Genomic DNA, 14,745 nt, shown 5'->3' on the forward strand with positions numbered 1-14,745 from the left:
AAATAATATTTTATTTTGCTTTTATAAAAAAAAAATATAGTCTATTTTTATAATATCAATCATATCTCTCAATGCGACGGTTGAATTAGACTAAAATTTTATAAGGAATCTCCTAACATATATTTATATCGCAAGTTAAACTTTTAAGGCAATCAGAGTTTAGAAAGACTTTGCGAGATTGCCGATGATATTTTTATAATTTTATTTAAATTCATAATTTTGTTTTGAAATGTCATTTTTTATATCTTTTTTTAGATTGATTTTTTTTCAATTTCATAATTCAACAATAAGTTCATTGAAAATTAAGATTCATAATTTGTTTTGATTTATTTTATTTGGAGTTATTATGGTCTCATAACCCGGGTCATGGATTTAAAAGGTTAACCCAGATTGACCCGGATCGATCTAATATGTTGTTGTCTCAATACTTTTTTAAAAAAATATGTCATCTTGAACTTTTTTAAGTAAAATTATATTTTAACCAGTCATCCAGACTATCTTTGGATTCATCAAATCGATCAGGTCATATCGATTAAGCACTTATTCTTTTGCTTATATTTGAAATTTCAATTACATAATTTCAAGTTAGTTTATTTTTAAATTTAAATTGAAATTATGTTTGTTAAATTAATATTTTGAATTACAAGTTAATTTATTTTTAAATTTAAATTTAAATTATGTTTGTTAAATTAATATTTTGAATTATATATATATATATATATATATATATATATAGAACAACCCAAAATGACATGTCAAAATACTCAAAAATCAAAACATATTGTTACAATTAAAAAAACAATAAAACATCAATTAAAATGGAATTGAAAACCTTGTATGGTAGAAGCCTGAAAGTCCTCGCTGCCATTGCAAGAGATAGTTACTTATATTAGTAGCAATTTAGTAATGATTAATCAGCATTTATATTAAGATGGGGCTATTAATTCAAATGTTAATGGTGTTAGTAACAATGATTTTCTTGAAAGGATGTCTGCCTCTTGGTTACTTGAAAATATACGGTTTTTTTAGTTCAAATCTATTAATAAAAATATAGTTTAATTTATTGAATTTTTTTATATACGTTTATTAGAGAAATTAATTTAAACACATTTATATACAGACACTAGTTTATCAAGTACTTAAATAATCAATTAGAGTACTTAAATAAAAACAAAATATAAATTATAAGCATTTTACATATTTTTATTGTTTATGAATTAAAAGTAAAATAAAATCAATCCAGACTAATCTAAAAAAATTTAACTAACATCATCTTCTAATAACAAAACTAATAAAGATATTTTATTGTTTAAATTTCATGAATACAAGTATTCAAATTGAAAAAAAAGACATTTATACAAGCTTTTAAATAAAAAAAATTATAAAATAAATATAATTTGTACTTGTCATTATCTCTTTTGCATTGCTAACACTTAACAAATTCAATATATAATTCCCGTGTGAATAATGTCAAAATAAATTTAGTTGCATGACATAATAATATTTGTTTATTTTTTATTTTAATAATATTTTAAAAAAATAATTTTTTAAATAGATACATAACATAGGAAAAGCAAAGAAAGTGAAGAATAATCAAAGTGGTGCGGGTCCACATTAATTTTTGTCCATGTTTTTGGTATTAATCTCTTCATCTATTTGCAGCCAGAGAAAAGAACATCATCTATTGTTTTTCTTGTCTCTTCTTGCTTGGAAGATAAGGTATGTGAACCTTTGAGTACCACTCATTTTACTACATAGACTTAGATATTTAATCACAACTTCATCGCAAGTTAAATTTCACAAGACATGATATTTACGTAATTGTATTTTTAAAAAATTCAAATAAAATATTTTTTTTATTCGATCAAACGATAATAAAAACATATATAAATTATAAATTGATTGAATAAAATAAAAGGAGAAAAAAATAATATGTAAGGCTGCACATATTAGAAATATTATTTGAAAATAATTTTTTTTTATTTTTAAAAATAAAATTCATTTATACAAAAGATTTTTATATATTAAATTCAAAATAAATAAACTTTAAAATAATATGCAAGGCTGTGCATAACCCCTTTAAAAGAAAAGGTGATAGAGAGAGAACAAAAGTGGAACATTTTTTATTAACTAAATAAACTTTATAACTATTAATATTAAATTCAAAATATATATTAAAACTTATTATATTAAAAAAATGAATTGCATAAAATTAAGTAATTAACCAAAAGTTATATTCCTTCTTAAAACGTTGACCCCAATTCAAGTTTATTTATTTATTTATATTTTGGAAAAAAACATGAATAAAAGATTAATGCTAGGCATTTGAGGATGATGGATATAGAAGACTTGCTAATTTCTTTAAAGAAATTACATGTGAAAAATTTAGGCCTTCAAAAAAATTGAAAATAAAATACTATTAATCGTGTTATTTGCATTCTAGCAACAAAACTAATATAAAGACTTGATTGATAAAAATTCATAAGAGCAAGTATTCAAATTACAAAAAATAAATAAATCAATACAAGTTTTTACTTAGAAAAAACAAGATACAAATACTGTCTAAGTGTCACTAACTCTTTGTATTTTCTAACTATTAAACAATTGAATATATAATATACGTGTGAGAAACATCAAAATAAATGCAATTGTATAATACACTAAGATTTTTAAAACTAATTCTTTTAAATAAAATAAATATTGATAAAAAAATAAAATAAAAATCTGATAGATAAAAAATTTTAATAAAAAAAATTAAATGATGATCAAAATTAATATAAAAATTAAATTAAATCAAATTATAAGATATAAAATTAAAATGGAAAGGATTATTGAATATATATTATTGAATATCTAATGGAAAGGATTCATGAAACTCCGTCTAATATATATATATATATATTAGAGAGAAATTGTCGATAATAGCAATCATTTCATTTTCTAATCTCTTGTATCATTCATATCTTCCACAAATCTTAAGTAATTGACTTTTCTGGTATGTGGCATTTTGACTTTTAAACACAACCAATTATCTTATCTAAAAGAATGCTAAAAGTGACATTCTCTTGGGTGACCACCACAAGCCCATCTAAAACACACAAGCCATATAAAAATCACACGACAGCCAATTACCTTATCTTGAACGTATAAGAAAAGCAGGGTGGCAACTGGGGTGTGAAAATGAAAAGAAAACTACAACAAGGAAAATGGATGCTTATAAAAGGCGTCAGTAATTCTTCTATTAAAATTGCTATGATCTAAGTAACAAAAAAACGATACTTCACTAACAATTGGGGGGTGAATAGACTAACTCACTAACAATTTAGGAGTTCTTCATAAGCTTCAATTGAATTGATCTGTTGTTTGTGAGTTTTTGACATATTATATAGGAAGGTATTTTAATTATTTTGTTCAAATTAAAAATTTTCATTGCCAGTTTGAGTGGTGTGTTTGCATTTGATTTGTTAATTTCGAGTTTTGTCAAAGAGTGATTACTGGTCAACAAGCTTTTAATTTATCCTGTCATATGAAGGGCCAAACCTGTCATTGCCAGTCACAGTCACAAGTCTTGGTCTTACCATTTTACTATTTATTTATTAATTAATTGTTTGATTAATCAACGAAACTGTGCGTTTCTCATGTGATTTCTCGAAGACGGCCATGAATGATATATTACTAGCTTTGATACCCGCGCGATGCCGCCGGTCATTTTTTTTTTGTATAAAAAATATTAAAAAGATAAAAATTTAAAAATATTAGGTTTTTCTGCAAAGTTATACCCAAGAATCTTGGGTTTGGCTGCAACGCCTGACCTAAGAGTAATAATTATAATATTAATAATAAAATTAAACTTGTATGACCCAAGTTTAAGTGAGTGTGGCTGTAACACCGGACCCAAGAATATTGGATGTGGATCTGGCTATAAGGTCGTGTCATAAAAGTGTGATAATTAAATAGATTAATTAAAAAAAACAAAGAACAAAAATTAACAGGAAGGAAAAAACTAATGAAGAAAAAGAAATAAAATTGAATTAATTGGGTCAACCTTTTAAACCAGGTTATCCCGTAAAACCTGGGATTTGCGTCATGAAAGTTTAAATAGAAAAAAAATGACGGGTTTACCTAGAATTAACTGGGTTAACCTATCAAACCAAGTTAACCTGTCAAGCCCAGGATACGTGTCATGAAAGTATGAAAGTCTGATAATTAAATAGAAAGAAAATTAACTTTAACAAACTAAACTAATGAAAAAAATAACTCGTCAAATCAGGTTAATCCATCAAACCCGAGATTCGTTTCATGAAAACCTGATAACTAAATAAAAAAAATTTAACATTAACAAACTAAATAAAAAAAATTCATAAAAAAAATTAAAAACAAAAAACAAAAGGAAAAAACAATTATATAATATAATACAATATAATTATAATTATTATTATAATTATAATGAAAACACGTGGGGAAAATTTCAAAAAAAAAAAAGTGGGGAAAGTTAAAGCTAAAGCTAAATTCTCAACCAACTCAATATTGAAAAAATAAATTTAACAAAGATAATTTAAAAAAAAAAACATGTGGGGAAAACACCGTAGCCAAACAAAAACCATGTAAGGAAAACACTGTAGTAATCCATAGTGTTTTTTTTTTTTAAAAAAAAGCTACAAAGCTAATCTCTCAACCAGTTTAATATATAAAAAAAACTGACAAAAGCTATCTAAAAAAAACAAAGAAGTCAATTTTGGGTAAAAGAAATGAAAAAAAATATACAAAAAAGGAAACAAAAGCGAAAAAAAACACGTGGGGAAAGCTACAGTGTTTTTAAAAAAAAAGACAAAAAACTAAATTTTCAACCAGCTTAATAGTAAAAAAATAAAATCAATAAAAATAATTCTGATAATAATAATAATAATAATAATAATAATAATAATAATAATAATAATAATAAAATATGTAAAAAATGACAATTTTGGAAAAAAAAAACTACAAAGCTAGATTATCAGCCAGCTCAATATTGAAGAAATAAATTCGATAAAGATATTTTTTAAAAAAAATATATTGGGAAATTTTTTTTTTTAAAAAAAACTACAAAACTAAATTCTCAACCAACTTAGTATAAAAAATATAAAATCTAAAAAAACTATTTTGAAAAAAAAAAGAATAAAGAAATCATTAAAAAAAAACAATACATGAGAATATTATAGCAATCTATAATGTTTTAAAGAAAAAAACTACATAGTTAAATTTTCAACCAGCTCAATATTTAAAAAAATTTAGCAAAGATAATTTTGAAACAAAAAAATTAAAAAAAAACGAAACAAAAAAAAGAAGAAGAAATCAATTTTGGGTTAAAAAAAAAGCATAAAACAACATGTAAAAAAAAAACAAAAGCAAAAAAAAAAAAAAAAAAACCTGCTTGCTACAGTGGAAAACCCGATTTTGGGTAAAAAAAAAGGAAAAAAAACATGTAAAAAAAAACTGAAAAAAAAACAAAAGAACAAAAAAAAATTGCTACTACAGTGAAAAACCTACGCGTTTTAGAGTTCTTATTAATATAACTTTTCAACACAAAAAGGATTTTGATTGAGAGGAAATTGCAACAAATTATCCATGTGATGATACCATTGTCATCATTCAATTTTTTCCACGAGATGGGCCGTATGCTTGCGGATCTAAAAGCTATTGTTTTTAATTTTATTTTAATTTAAAAAATAAAATAAATTAGAAGATATTTCATCTTTAAAATCTTATTTTTTTTTATGAATTTCACCTAAATTCTTATAAAATATTTTGATTATATTCCAGCCATGTTATTATAATCAAATAATATTTTGTTTTGTTTTTATAAAAAAAATATAATTTAATTTTACGGTATTAATTATATCTCTTAATTCGACTGCTGGATTAAACTAAAATTTTTGGAGGAATCTCCTAATATATATTTATATCACAAATTAAAATTTTAAGGCAATCAGAATTTATAAAAACTTTGTGAAATTACTGATGATATTTTTATAATTTTATTCAAATTCATAATTTTATTACAAAATATCATTTTTTATTTTTAAAATACTTATTGTCATTGTCATGGCAATAAGTCTTCTTCCTTTTCTTTCTAAAGAGTTTATTTTTTTGTAACACAATTAACAAGTAAGATAGATAGGTATTTGCAGTGTGAGATGGTCTGTAAGACTGCACATTGGTCCCTGAGACCATTTCCATCATGCATTTATGAGTTGGTGAGACCATTTCCATCTGCATATTGGTCCCTGAGACCGTTTCCATCATGCATTTTTCCTCGAAGAGAGGCCGTGAGACTTCCTCTTCCAACCATCATGCATTTTTTTCAGGAGATGGGTTTGTGGAAAAACTTTGGTTTAATTAGGAATGCTGTTATTGATTGGAAACTTTTTAATTAAAATAAATTTTATTATTTGATTGGAAGAAATCCTTAAATGTTATTAACACAAGAAATCAATTTATTTTCTTAAGAAAAAAATATTGTAACCATATTGTAAAATATTTTAAAAAAAATTAAATTGTTTTAAATAGATAACTTTTGAATCATCCAGTAGTGAAACACAAGAAGATTGAAGAAAGTGAAGAATAATCAAAGTGGTGCGGGTCCACATCAATTTTTGTCTATATTTTTTGTATTAATCCCTTCATCCATTTACAGCCGAAGAAAAGAACATCACCTACTGCTTTTCTTGTCTCTTCTTGCTTGGAAGATAAGGTATGTGAACTTTCTAGTGCCACTCATTTTAGTACATGGACTTAGTTATGTAATCAGAGCTTCATCGCAAGTTAAATTTGTTTAATTAAAAAATTATATATAGATTTCTTTAATATATTTTTTATTTAAAAAATTTTAAGTGAAAATTAAAAAATTTATATACAAATATAGTCAAATAAATCGAGAATTATGTGTGTTAATAAATGAAAAAAAAACCATAAACGATGACTCAAAATAAAAACTAAAAAAATTAAGAGACAGGTGTAGATCAAAATATTTAATTTCACAAGACATGACATTTACGCAATTATATTTTCTAAAAATTCAAATTAAAATAATTTTTTAATTCGATCAAACGATAATAAAAACAGATACACATTATAAATTGATTGAATAAAATAAAAGGAAAAAAATAATATGCAAGGCTGCACATATTAAAAATATTATTTGAAAATAATTTTTTTTTTATTTTCAAAAAATAAAATTCAGCTATACAAAAGATTTTATATATTAAATTAAAAATAAATAAACTTCAAAATAATATGCAAGGATGTACATAACCCCTTTAAAAGGAAAAGTGATAGATAGAGAACAAAAGTGGAACATTTTTTGTTAACTAAATAAACTTTATAACTATTATTCTATTAATATTAAATTAAAAATATATATTAAAAATAAATATTAAAACTTATTATATTAATTTGTGAATTTATCAATTGAGATGTGAATTATATTTCTAAAATGCTACAAGAAATTTCTATATACTACAACTAGCTTAAGAAAGTCATCTTCATCGAAATCATATAGTACAGGAAAAAAAAATGAATTGCATAAAATTAAGTAATTAACCGAAACTTATATTCCTTCTTGAAACGTACGTTGACCCCAAGTCAAGTTTATTTATTTATTTATTTTTGAAAAAAACATGAATAAAAGGTTAATGCTAGGCACATTACGATGATAGATAAAAAAAGACTTTTAATCGTGTGGAAAATTTAGGTTTTGAAAAAAATTGAAAATAAAATACTATTAATCGTGTTATTTGCATTCTGGCAACAAAACTAATATAGAAACTTGATTGATAAAAATTCATAATAGCAAGTATTTAAATTAAAATAAATAAATCAATCAATACAAGTTTTTAATTAGAAAAAACAAGATACAAATACCCTGTGTAAGTGTCACTAACTCTTTGTATTTTCTAACTATTAAAGAATTGAATATATAATACTGCATAGAAAAAAATAAAGCTCAAGGCCTGTTTAGAAAACTAAGTACGTAGGCATACACCCAATCCAAGCACCGTCAAATCATTTTTTATACAAAGGGATGGGTCCCTTAGCTGTCCATGACATATAAAAAAATTGAAATTAAAAGATGATAAAATTAAAAAAAATAATTATAATCTTATAAATTATTTTAAATGAAATAAATATTAAAAAAATAATTATAAGAATTAAATCTGATGAATTATAAAATTTTTATTAAAAAATAAGAGAAAACTAAATGATAACTAAAATTAATATAAAAATCAAATTAAAACAAATTATAAGATATAAAATTAAAAAAAAATCAAACCAAAATAAAACTAAATTTTTTCTAAAAAATATTCAGATTAGAAGCATTATAAAAAGCTATGAACTTCTGTTTAATTGGGAATGCTGTTATTGTAACCATATAAGTAATTTATTTATTTATTTTAATGAAATATAAAATAGTTTTAAATCTTGTGGTATATTTCTTGTCTTTAAGAGCTATGAACTTATATCTCAAAACTTGAAAACTAATATAAAGATATTAAGTGATCATTGAGTGTGTGTTAGTGTGTATATAATCCTTTTCAAAACAAAAAGGATTTTGATGAAGATCAGGACATTGCAACAAATTATCCACGAGATGGATCGGTGATACCATTGTCATCATGTAATTTTTCCCACGAGATGGGGCCGTACGCTTGGGGCTCTAAAAGCTATGGTTTTTAATTCACTATGTCACGTCCAGAATGAGAGGTAAATTTTATTTTAATTTTAAAAATGGAATAAATTAGAAGATATTTCATCTTGAATATTATCTCCTTACATGCATGAATTTCACCTAAATTTTCACCAGAATATTTCGGTTCTATTTCGGCCATTCTATTATGTTCAAATAATGTTTTGTTTTGCTTTTATATATATAAAAAATATAATTTATTTTTATGATATCAATTATACCTTTCAATTCGACTATTAGATTAGACTGAAATTTTATAATCTTCTAATATGTATTTATATCACAAGTTAAAATTTTAAAGCAATCAGAGTTTAGAAAGACTTTGTGAAATTACTGTTGATATTTTTATAATTTTATTTAAATTCATAATTTTATTTTGAAATGTTATTTTTTGTGTTTTTTTTATATTGATTTTTTTTTAATTTTATAATTTAACAATAAATTTATTAAAAATTAAAATTTATAATTTATTTTTATTTATTTTATTTAAAATTATTATATTCTCATTACTCAGATCACGAAAAAAAACCTTTGCTTTAATTGGGAATGCTGTTACAAGTAATTTGACTCCGTGGGATGGGAGACCGTTGCCATCATGCATTTTTTTCCACGGCATGGGTCCGTAAAGTCCTCTATAAAAGCTTAAACCTCCTTACTATCCTCTATATCAATTGATCAGCATTTATAATATGGGGCTGTTCCTTCTGATGCTGATGGTTTTAGTAATGATGGTTTCTTGCAAGGATGGCTGCCTCTTGGAGTATATTGATTTGAGAATTAATTGTTTTGATAACAGTATTTTATTATTTGTGGAGTGATTTTTATTTTTTAAATCAATATATTTAGAATATAATAGAGTGAAAGAGTTAATAGGTTTAAAAAATTAGGAAAAAGCTAATATTAATTATAGTTAGGGACCAAACTGGAATTTTTGCAGATTTTTAAGGGTTAAATTATAATTTTATCAAATTGATGAAAGACCAAAATGAAAATGTCATATTCATAACTATACTGGAATTTTGCCCATAATTCTTCTTTAATTCTGTTTAGAATCTTGGATTATGCTCTAGGGACCAAACTGAATTTTTTTAAAAAATTTAGGAATTAAACTGACATTTTCACAAATTGAGGGACCAAACTGAAATTTTTTCATCTTCAACCTCAAACCCAGATTTTTCACAAATCACCTATTGATATATCAAGATTTTTAACTAGATGAGGGTTTAGGTCATAGATTGGCCCAATACTCGAATCAAGATTTGGGTCAAGTTAGCTTATTGACTAGTATTAATAAAAAATTGTATTATTTTAAGATTTAATTCAATCAAATAGATCAAACTACCATGCCATTCCACAATTAATTTATTTTATTATGATTTAGTGTTATGTTAACCAGGCAACATTTAATTAGCATGATATAAAATACAAAAATAGTGGGAACATAAAAAACATGCTTTTATATATTTTTTTATTTTAAAAGTACAAATTTTACTTTAAGACTATTGTAAAAAGATATTTATTTTAAATTTATTTATATTTTTATAATTCAAAAATTAAAAATAAAACAGAATTAATCCATACTCATCTAAAAACAATTAACTCTAACATCATTATTTTATAACAAAACTAGCAAAGATAATTTATTAATCACTAAGTTTTCTGGTTATAAATACATTAGTAATTGTCTTTGTCTCTTTTGTATTTCTAACTATTAACGAATTGAATATATAATAAATAGCGAGTGAAAGAATAAATTTAGTTGTATAATGTACTAAATATTAAATAGGTGACTTTAGAATCACCAAGCAGTGAATCACACGGGAAGATTGAAAGAATAATTAAAGTGATTTTAGTAACCGACAAGTTGACCCCAAGTCAAAAGTCTTTTGTGGAAAAACATGAATAAAAGGTTGAGGTAAGGTCATTGCTATCAAGCGTTTTTTTCTACGAGATGGGTCCGTTCCACCATTTCCGCTCAAGCTTGAGAAGGGATGATACATGCTTTAATTTCAACTTGTATAAAAAATAAATCTTAATGTAGTGTATTTGTGTCCAAGAACCATCTTAATCTAATAGTTTAAGCTGTTAGGTAAGGTCTCAAAATATGATTTATATTATTCTCTAACACAATCTCTCAAGTAAAAACCTTTTGGACTTGAAACTTGCTCAGGTCCACATTACCTTGTGTTTAATTTTTATCAAATAAATGAAGATGGTGAGATTCGAACTCGCAACTGCTTAGTCATCAAGGCTCAAATACCATGTCAAAGAACCATCTCAACCCAATAGCTTAAACTGTTAGGTAAGTTCCCAAGATATGATTTATATTATTCTCTAACACACCTCCTACCTTGTGTTTAATTTTTATCAAATAAATAGGGATAGTGAGATTCGAACTCTTGACCGCTTGGTCATAAAGGCTCTGATACCATGTCAAAAAACCATCTCAACCCAATAGCTTAAGTTGTTAGATGAGGTCCTAGGATATGATTGATATTATTCTCTAACAATATTTTCTTCATTTTCTCTATAGTTTTACCTTACACTAATATTGTCAGAAAATGATATATACTTCTTGTGTTATCCTTCAAGATTTCAATTGAAAAGGAGGGTCGTAAAAATTTTAATTTTTATAAACATACCCTTAACTTAATTTGGATGTGGATAATTGTTTGCAATATATTTACATCCAATATAAACAATTCATCAATGATCAAGTCGGCATTGGTTAGCTAAAATATTGAAAATACTTACTCTTTTTTTTTTTTTTTGGCCATGCAGTTCCTATATATATATATATATATATATATATATATATTAGTTGAAATTTCATGATGTCCATTAATCCTTTTAAATTAAAGTCAAGTTATTAATTATATCCTATAAATTTCTAGAAAAACTAATTCTCTCAAATTTCGTCGTCTTTTTTACTAACTATAGAAGGCGATTGCTACAAACTAAAATTTCAAGATGAAATTGAGAAATCTGAAGGAGCAAACTGAGAATCTACCAAAATCTGACCAAGTCGTTTCACTAGTGGTTTCAATTAAAAAGCTGAGAGGCAGGCAATTTCCCAGAAACCCTCTTGGACCCCATAAATGAAATAATGACACATGCCGGGGAACATAGAAAAATGAGCCTATAATCGAATGATCAATACCGGCGAAAGAAATCAAATGGAGTATAAGGTGAAGAGTAAGCCATCGACAGCACTTTGGAGGCTATAATCGAATCAGCTGCTTCTATGCAATATCTTTTCTTGCATTTTTCCTCGAGGAGAGGCCATGAGACGTCCTCTTCCAACCATCATGCATTTTTTTCCACGAGATGCCGATGACATTTTTATAATTTTATTTAAATTAATAATTTTGTTTTGTAAGGTCATTTTTTGTGTCTTTTTTTATATTGATTTTTTTTTTCAATTTCATAATTCAATAATAGATTTATTAAAAATTTTGATTCATAATTTGTTTTTATTTGAGATTATTATGGTCTCATGATCTGGGTCACGGATTTAAAAGGTTAACCTAGATTAACCTAGGTCGATCTAATATGTTGTTATCTCAATATTTTTAACAAACATAATTTTAATTGACATTTAAAAATAAACTAACTTGAAATTATACAATTTAAATTTCAATTATAAATAAAAATAAAGAGTTAAATCAATATGACCTAATCGATTTAATGAGTTCAAAGTATATATAAAACAATCTAAAATGACACGTTAAAATACTCAAAAACCAAAATATATTGTTACAATTAAAAAAATAAAACACTAATGGAATTGACAACCTTGCTTGATAGAAGCCTAAACTCCTCGAGACCATTTCCATCATGCATTTATGAGTTGGTGAGACCATTTCCATCATGCATTTATGACTTTTAAAATAAAAATTACTTTCCAGCAAACAAATGGGGTCTCAGTGGAAAAAGAAAAGCTCACTGTACCGATCATGGCCCCTGGCAGGTCATAAACCGAAAGGGAAGAAAACTGGAAAGGTTTCTCTCCGGTCTCTTTCACCTAACCCGTAAGCCATACACACTGGGGAAAGCCTTCAAACACCCGTAAGCCATCCTCTGATTTATTTTTAATTTTTATTTATTTATTTATGTATAATTGATGGTTTTAATAATACAACATCATTTTACTACCTTGTTGTCAATTTTTTTTTTCCATTCAAAATATTTACATGGTAAAAAAAGAAGAAGAAGCAGCAAGATTAAGGATGGATCCAATGGAGATGTGGCCATTGATTCATATCATCGTTACAAGGTACGTAATAATAATAATTAGGGAAATGGAAAATAAAGAATAGAAATGTGGTTTCTGGATTGCTAAATTAAATTTATTTTTAATTTTGAAACAATTCAGTATACATATATAATATATTAATCACCACTTGTGTTCATGTTTTTTGAGCTACTATTTAAAAAAAAAATCAAAGCACAATATTGACACGGGAAGATGTTGGGATTATGAAAAATATGAGCTTCGATGCAAAAATTCTCAAAACAAAAAAAAAGGAGAAAAATTCTCAAAAATTGGCTAACCCTGTTCTTTAGAACGCAATGCAAAACAGGGACTTCATGGCTGTGTTTTGCAGGAAGGCAGCATCCGAGAGAGGTTGGCAGTGGTGGTTATGGGTAAGGATGGGAAAAGAAGAGAGGTGGGGTTAATTGGGTTAGATGATGGGTTTGATTGCTGGGATTTGTGGTGTTTCAGTCCTCTGTACATGTTCCCTCGATCAAGTACTCATAGTTTTTTTTTTTTTTTTTCTATTTTCTTTAAATGACTCATCACAAAGAAGAAGTACATCACTGAAAATGCATGGTAATAAACGTTTCCAATTAAAAACAATTAACACTGCAATAATCCTTAACGTGAAAAAATATTATATGCTCTTAATTATTCAGGATCATTAAGCATACAGTTTCATATATATAGGGCCGGCTACAAGCTGGTGATATATCCTTAAATCACCTGTATATATAAACTTGTCTTATAATTGGAATTGAACTTTATTCTTTTGACCAAAAAATTGCACTTGCATTGAACTTTGAAAGGATCAAGTGGCCACGATCCATTTCATGATCCTTTCGATTTAAGATCAATTGCAGAGTGCTTATTACGTGAAATTTGTCTAACCCTACTAGATATATAAACTTGATCAGTGGTTAAAATATTTACTCTGTACGTTGATTTTCTATATTCTAAATTTGAAATCAGTACTCAAAAGAAGTTTTTTTTTTTAATATCTTCTGAAGATTTTTTCTTGAAAAAAAATAAACTTATGGCAGTGGATCAAAGAATCTCTCTCTCTCTCTCTCTAAATATTTTTATTTTTTTCGTAGAAAGATCTCCTTTATTGTTTCGTAGTAAGGTTTTTTTAACTAGGGTTAAGTTAGTTGAAAACCTGATTTTTTTTACCATAATAATATCATTTAAGAAAAAAAACCTGTAAAGCACAAGAAAAGACATGCCTAAAAATAAGTGAATCACCTATCTTAATCATACTTAAAGTAAACTTATAACAAAAAAAAAAAAGATAATATAATATATACCTAAAAAAGGTTAAAACTATAATTATAAAATTCAGTACAGCAAATCAATTTAATAACATGTGGATATATCTTGTATGGGTCAAATCAATAAAAAAACCGATTTATTCTATAAAAAGATATTATTATTTTTAAAAAATAAAATATTAAATTAATCCGAGTTAGTTTCAAATAAAAATTTTAGGTAAGTGAACACCCTAATCAATTTTGAAAAAAAAATTCAATGGTTGGTTTAGAAAATTAAAATATGTATTCTGTGTTGAAGGAACGTGCGCAAGTCACGGAAAGACATTTTTTACTGGAATTTTAAGTGCTCTTCTTTTCAAACATCACATTGCTGTAAAATCTAAGACTGGGGCAGAAGAGAAAAATGCTGATTCACAATCAATCGTCACGTTTCAAGGGTGAGAAAACATGGCATGAACCCCACGTTTTATATTCAAAATATTTACCAAATCTTT

Source organism: Populus trichocarpa, chromosome 3, assembly GCF_000002775.5.
Source record: "Populus trichocarpa isolate Nisqually-1 chromosome 3, P.trichocarpa_v4.1, whole genome shotgun sequence".
Taxonomy (NCBI): domain Eukaryota; kingdom Viridiplantae; phylum Streptophyta; class Magnoliopsida; order Malpighiales; family Salicaceae; genus Populus; species Populus trichocarpa.